The following is a 7,955-nucleotide window of genomic DNA, read 5'->3' as shown; positions in this document are numbered from 1 at the left end:
AGTCCTTGGTCCCTTGAGGCTGTTGAAGAGTAACAGCTACAGAAGGGCATTTTTGGTGCTGTGACAACTGCAGAATCTTCAAAGCACAATTTACTCCACTGAAGAAAGCTCATTTCTAGATCCTCCCCTGTTTTGCAAGTAGTGCCAATGAAGGAGGATGGGAATCTGCTTGGATTTTTAGCTGCCTTTGTTATTTCTCTCCAGAAATGGTTTGTGAGTTTCACGATTTCAGATGAAAAGAATCTTTGAGTTAGTTAAGGGGTGACCATGTGAGAATGCCTGTTTCCAATCTTACCGAGCACTCACATGCTGGGGCAGGTGATTAGGCAAAGGCCACAGGAAGAGGACCAGAGAGCCAGCTGCCTTGGGTAGGGGATTTGGGTTTTGCCATGGTTGACACCTATTTATTTGTTATTTGTAGCCACTTTCCCCAGGGAAGGAAGGGAAGTGTGTCATCCTGCTAGAGGAACAGAGCAAGAAAACCTGTAGGTGACTGCTAATTTTCTCTGAAGGCTGGAAGATTTATGTCATTTTTCTTTTTCGAAAACTGTGTACCCCTAACAAGAAAACGGAAGACTCCAAGCGAAAGCTTAAGGGAAGTGTTTTAGATCTACCTCCTAAGAATAGCATCTGTTATTATCCACCCAGACAGACAGGCAGGTCAGCCCCTGTTAATTTTTTCACACTCTTGTCGTCGAGACTTTTAAATTTAATCCAATGTCGAATGCCACAAAACCTTGACATTTAAAGACTGTAGTTATGACCGGAGCCGTATTTTGTTTAAACTCAGTTATAGCAATTAGGCTGCAAGCTTCAGGGTACTCCAGGTGGGTAGAGAAGGCACCCCTGTGCCCTGTTCTTCCAGGAAAGCTGGAGGGAGCTGACTCCTGGTGGGTGGGGGTTGGTTTGGGCCTCCAGACTCCGCTCTACCTTCTGCTCCACCTCCTTTACACATTAGCTTTCCAAGAGTTCTGTTGTCACTTCCTCACACAACCAAGTCCCCTCTGTATGACTTCCCCTGCTTAGGGCAAAGGAAACTACCTCCCAGATGGTCCCAGCAGAGATGCTGCTTTCTAAATCTTTTGCCAAGAAACCTATTCCTGAGATAACCCCAGGGAAAGAAGCTGGGATGACCTTGTTTGGTTGACTGCTCTAAGCTTGGTTCCAGTTGTCTAGACCATCTCATTGTTACCCCCAAAGCCACAGAATCAGGGAGCCACTCAGGACCACACAGAGAAAGACTATTGTGGAAATAGGGTTAGATATTCCTTATGCATTAGACAAACATAGGGTGGTGGTAATGAGAATGGATTGCAGAAGTCAATGACCCTGATTCGAGATGGGGCTTAGTGGCCTACGGTCTTCCTCCGTTTTCTTCCCCATTCAGCTTCCCTCCTTTCAGTGCCAGGGCCCTGTGTGAGAGCTGCAGTACTGAGCCCAGAAGTGGATGTTTTCACAGCTCCCAGAATAAATAAGATATGATTGATTGACCAACCTCTGGTTGAGACACCACAAGAAGGAAATGGCAGTAACTATTTCTAAGAAAAATAACTTTTAAATTCTTCTGGCAGACTATTAATAATCATCAGTATATAGCTTAATAGTGTAGTACTGGCTGAGCATGTACAAGGTCTTATGTGAAATCCCTAACACACACAGACATACACAGACACACACACACACACACACAGTTTTAGAAATTATTTTATTGTTTTAGATATATGGATGCTTTGCCTGCATGTACATATATATAGCACAATGTAATTGGTGACCACTGAGGGCAGAAGAGGACATTAGATCTCCTGGAACTGGAGTTATAAGCTGCCACGTGGGTGCTAGGAATTGAACTTGTGTCCTTTGGAAAAGCAGCCAGAGCTCTTAACCCCTGAGCCACTTCTCCAGCCCACATATCACTATAACTAAGTCGATATTACTGCTGATGAGCACATGTATATCTACTGTTAGTAAATAAATATTCTCTTTTTTTTCAGTGAAAATGAATGTATTACTATGCTTAATAGTGACATTCTTAGAGTAGCCAAGTAGGTGGTCTCTCTCTCACTCAGTGTGTTCTGGTTATTTCTGGAATCTGCAGATTCTGGATTTTTACACACTGGTTGCTTCAAGTGACCAAAGATGGAAATAAGGAGGTGGTAAGTGTCCAGCTAAGGGCATCGATCCAGAAGCAAGAGAAAGGCTCTGGCATACCACTCCCTGAAAGTCTGTCTGACTTTCCTAGCTAGGATCCATCGGTGGTGTTTGTTTTTGTTTTGTTTTGTTTTTCTTGGTGCTTTTAAATCCTCTGGCTGCACCCTAGCAAAAACAGATAGTAGAAGGTATTCTGTGGCTGTAGGTCCTCCTTCAGGGGCAGCGGTTCGGAGCAGATCTTCATGGCATCACCATCGTCTTTCAAGGCTCTGGCTGCTGCATCTGCTGCAGCTGGCATGGCTGGGCCTCTCTTTGTCTTGAGCTTATCAAATCGGATATCCACAGGGTACAGGTGTAGCCTCACCATGTGATCCGGTCTTGGCTGGTCTTGCATTTCTCTGGGCAGCTTTCACCCCAGCACCCGTACATGTCTTGCCTCTGGGCCAGGATCTAAAATAAAGAGTCATACCATTCCAGGAAGCGCACACCAGGGAATGCCCAGAGGGGAAGGCACGGCTGCAGAAAGAGCAGGTGTTTCTCTGCAATCACGTGGTAGTGGTGCTGGTATTCCTCTATGGCGGCAAAAACTTGGCAACAGCCAGCTACCTGACAGGTGAACTCTGGCACCGTGGACTTTTCCAGCATCTCGGACACTTAAGTGAGCACGGGCTGTAAGTACAAGCGCCGCTACACATCCCCATCCTCAAAGAATTTGTGATCCTGCGGAAAGCTCATGGGATGTGGAGCAAATCGGAAGGGTGTCTCCACAGTCACAGGCTTCAGTGATTAAGCTGCTCCAGGTTGCTCCAGGCTCCTCCACCCTTCAGCCGCAGCCCTTCGGTCCCCATCAGCATAAATAATTATTCTTAAGCAAACCTGAGGAAGACTGCCTAAATGGAATCATCAGAGTCATGTTCAAATGTACTTATAATTCCTTACAAAGGCCAGGCAGGCATTTACCTAGTGTTCTGGGGTCCCACCTATGGCTTTAGATTTTATTTCTAATCTGGGATCCAGTATCCCTTATTTAGTAGACATGTAAGTCTGAACTCCTTAAATGAGCCAGTCTCATTAGGTACAATATAGAAAATAAGACAATCAGAATAATGCTTGCATCAAAGGTAGGTAGAGAGGAATAAGATGAGGCATAGGAGATCCTTAGCATATTAATGACCCTAGATTGATCTCCTAGCCTGTAATGACCAGAACATGGACAAATATAGCCAGATGATCTTTTGACCCCTTCAACATCAGATCTTTGCATGACTGTTTCCTGTTCCATACTTATATCTCTGTATTGGTACCAAGAGAGAAAGAGTGTGAAATGATGATGTGTCTCCTTATTTCTTCTCAGTCTCTCTCAAAGAGTAAGAGCTCTGTGAATCAAGGCGCTATTGCCTGGTGTCCACTTTGGGGAAAACCTCTTTATTTAAATAACTAGTTTTCTAGGGTGGGGAGATGAAGTGTGGTATGTGTGTGTGTGTGTGTGTGTGTATGTGTGTGTGTGGTGTGTTGCTGAGAGCTAAATCTGGGTATTTGTATATGCTAAGAACATAATGTACCACTAAGCTACATTCCAAACCAGTATTATAAAGGTAAAAATGTATCATGTTTGTATCCTAGTTTGCTTCTCTGATGTAAGATAATGTATTGACCAAAAACAACTTAGAAGAGGAAAGGGTTTATTTAACCTTTTAACTCCAGGGACATAATCCTTTCTTGAGGGAAGTCAGGGTAGGAGCTCAATGCAGGAATAGAGACAAAGACTATGGAGGAATGTTTTCTTATACAGCCTAAATCCAGGAGCCTAGGGATGGCACCACCCACAAAGGGCCAGGCCTTTCCATATCAATCATCAATCAAGAAAATGCCACCACAGGCTTGCTCACTGGGCACTCTGATGGAGGCAGTTCCTCAACTTAGGATCCCTTTTCTTAGGTGATTCTAGACTGAGTCCAGTTGAACAAAAACAATAACCCGCATAGTGTGTGTGTGTGTGTGTGTGTGTGTGTGTGTGTGTGTGGGTGGTGGTGGTGGTGGTGGTGGTGGTGGTGGTGGTGATGGTGGTTGTTAACTGAATCCAGGCTTCATAAATGCTAGGCAAACACTTTCCAACTGAGTTACAGCCTTAGCCCTACACTTACATGTATGGCATGTGTTTTTAAGGTTTCTAAGCAAGACATTTATAGAAACTTGTAGATATTTTTTAATTTCTATATACAACTAAATTAATTATAATAAAATATGTCAAAACGTGACTGCTTTTATCAAATAGTTTGATGTGTCAAAATCAGAGTCAATGTGACCAGGGAAGACTAAAAGCCACTGTATAACAAGATAATCTTGCCCACTGATAACTTGCTAATTTAAAGTATGACTTTGGAAACAAAATATGGTTGTTAAGGTTAGCCAGAACTACTTGACAGTAGTTGATATGAGATTGTAACTTAATTCCCAAATGGAAACTGCACCTTTAGAATGATTAGTAGAAGTGGGCTCAGATGTTTTCATGTGAATTTCTTCTGGAAGGAGTTTAATGTGTTGAAACTTTGAGCTCTAAACTAGTGCTACCCAATACCTTTCCACAATGATGGACTATATTCTGCTTACTATTGATAGTCACTAAACACATAGGGCAAATGGGCACTCAAAATGTGGCTAGGGTGACTCAAAAACTAAGTTATAACTTAATTTAACTTAGATAAGGAGCCATGTGTGCTTAATGACTAGCATGTTAGATAAGTCTCATCTACAGAGTTTTTTTTTTTTTAAGCAGGTAGACAAAGTATACAAGTGCTTTGTATTTTAAAAAATTAATTCTCCTACCATCTCTTATTCTTTTGACTCCAATTTCTGCCTTTCACTATTATTCCACAGTCAGTGAACTGGTTAGCTCCTGGCTCCAAACCTTTACTGCTGCAGTGATGAAAAAATAGCCTTGTATAGATAGTGAGAACATTACAAACAGAGGGAGGGAGGGACTGAGGGAGGGAGGGAGGGAGGGAGGGAGGGAAAGAGGGAGGGAGGAAAGAAGGGAGACAGAGAGACAGAGACAGAGCCAGAGACAGAGTCAGAGCCAGAGACAGAGACAGAGAGATAGAGAGACAGAGACAGAAACAGAAAGAGTGACACAGGGACAGACAGAGATAGACAGAAAGTCTGTAGTCTCCATATGAATTTTGTCTGCAAGAGAAAACAAAGGGGGAGCCTCCTTGATTTGTTCCCCCACTGATTTAAGATGTTCTGTGCGTATTAAGAAAGCAAATCTATTGAACCTTGTGCCAAGTAGTGGTGGGACACAGAGAGGGACAAATTGATCCTTGTAATATGGGGTGGGTAGGGAGGGTGAGACTCTTAATCTTTTGAACAGGAGGAGTATCTTGGAAACAATGGATGACATCTAAACTGGCACCTCAAAGTCTGGGTGAGAAAGAGAACTGAGGAGGGAAGATGAGTTTGTGCTAAGAGGACTTGAGGTTGCCACTTGAAAGCATCTCGTTTTGGCAGATTATTTCGAGCTAAATTAGGCAACCGAGAAGCAAATACCAGAAAGGTTTCCTGCCCCCTCCTCATTTTTCTAAAAGCAGAATATAGTTTTCCAAAGGCAGAGGTCTTTCCTCTCTCCTTGTGGGCAGGATATATGAAAGTTTGTCACCAAACTTTCAAGCCTTTATTTACACAGAAAGAGCCCCCAAGGAACATCCATTGCAAAGTCCTGCTCAGCTGCCTTTCCACAAGTCGCCACCCTTAAAGATGTGAAATTCTTTTCTTTCTCTCATCTGTTCTCTAAAGCTGTGCTGTCCTCTGTGGAGATTCAGTATGAGCCTGGGTCTAAAGCGACTTCTTTCAGAGTTATGTAGCCTGAGAATTTCCTTCTGTATGTGAGGAAAAACACTTGTCCTATACACTTGTATAACTCTGTCTTAGTTATAGGGATCTTTCCTAGATATACACATGAAAAATAAAGAGAAAAGTATTTTTCCTCCCTTGAAGTACCAAAGTCCCGGAGGCAAGAAAAACAGGTTGTCAGTGGAGAATAAGGCACGAGGAAAAACCGGGTTAGGGATCAACCTGGAGAGAAAGCACTTGTCATATAACAGGCCGGACTTACTCTAAGAACAGCACATCAGAATGTAGTCCATATCAACAGACAGAAACCAAAACAGTCAAAACAGCGGTCACTGCTGGAAAATTCCACAGAGGAAAATTTTTACTCTTACCTGAAAATACTATACAGACAAATTAAAATTCTCTCCAAGTGGAATTTTTTTAAGTGCTCATTAAATGAATGGAGAGAAATATAGTCATCAGTCCTGATACTTGTGGGATCAGTATGAACCTGGTTGTCAGCTGTCACTGGTCAACTGCATAGGCCCTTTGGAAAGCAGTTAGGGAATTTATATCACATAGTTTCAAAGATGTTCACATTTACTGATTTATTTCTGGTATTCACATTTTAAGGGAATAATAAAAAACATGAAAGACTATATGTCTAAAGTACTCACTGCAATATTAATATATTTATGTTATATTATGAACTAATTAAACAGAGAGCTAAGAATTCCAACTATCATAAGGAAATATTTATGATGCTTATAGTATTTGCAACCATGTAAAGATCCACTAGTCATGGGGGACATCAGGCAAATTCAAGTTGCTGGATATTTTCAACTCAACTAGATGGAATCTTCAAAGTATCAAAGTTAAGAAACCCAAAGGATGTGGTCACATTGAAGTGACATCACCATTAGCTTTGGTGTGTGATCATTGATTATATTCCTAATTGGAAAAGAGAAGATATAAAGGGCACTGTTGAGATAATTAAGGAAACTGGTGTAGACTATAGATTAGATAACAGATTTGTATCAATGACCAACTTCTTGCTGTGTTTGTAGAAAAGAATGTCCTTGTTAATAGGAAATACACAAAGCATTTAGTGATAAGGAAACACAATGAAACACTCTCAGAAAAAAAAAAAGTTGTTCAGTAAGATGAAGAAAGAATGGAAACGATGAGGTGTATATACTCATCTTGCACCGTCACAGACACCTGCACACGCACAATGACAGAATTAAGTACAATCACACCAAAGCAATGAGGGAGTTGTGGTATGGAATTCACAGCAATTTTCTCTCCTCCACTTTGCCCAATTTCCTGACAGTAGTTGTATTCATTATTTATTTTGATGTTTTACATTATTGTTATTAGACATTGCTTTGCACAGAAGCATAATCTATGAGCTGCCCATTGCTTACTTGGGCTCTGTTTCAGAGACACAGGAGAGGAGATGGTACCAATGTACATAAACAACCATGAATCCTCAACCTCTCTTCAGTGCAAATCAACCAGGCCAAATCTTGCTACCCAGAGCCACCAGAGCATAGACAAGAATGTCCTGATCAATGTCCTCCACAATGTCCTGACAGAATACCTCAAACTATAAATTGACAACATAGGAATGAAGTAAATTCATCTGGCTTATCTAACCATATAACTGTTTACCTCTAGAAACCTATTTGTAAATGTATTTATTAATATTTAGTGTTTGTGGGTATGATATGTATGTGGGTGCAGGCATGTATATGCTACAACGTATGTGTGAAGTCCCAGGATTATTTTTCAGGAATTCGTATTTTTCCTTCTACCTCAGAATCTGGGGTTGAACTCTGATTGTCAGGCCCTCCTGCTAAGCATTTACTCACTGAGCCATCTCACCAGCCCTAGAAAACCTATTTTGAGATGGTTTTGTTTTTCTCTCTTTCTCTCTTTCTCTCTTTCTTTCTCTCCCTCCCTCCCTCCTCCTCCTC

At 41.7% G+C, this 7,955-nt stretch overlaps 1 pseudogene; it reads right to left on the bottom strand.

Annotated features, from left to right (window-relative positions):
* Positions 1-2,235: 2,235 nt before the first annotated feature.
* Positions 2,236-7,955, bottom strand: part of LOC110324709 — a 20,713-nt pseudogene continuing 14,993 nt past the window's right edge.

The sequence above is a fragment of the Mus pahari genome, chromosome 7 (genome assembly GCF_900095145.1).
Source record: "Mus pahari chromosome 7, PAHARI_EIJ_v1.1, whole genome shotgun sequence".
Taxonomy (NCBI): Eukaryota; Metazoa; Chordata; class Mammalia; order Rodentia; family Muridae; genus Mus; species Mus pahari.
This window is presented reverse-complemented; position numbering and strand designations above follow the sequence as displayed.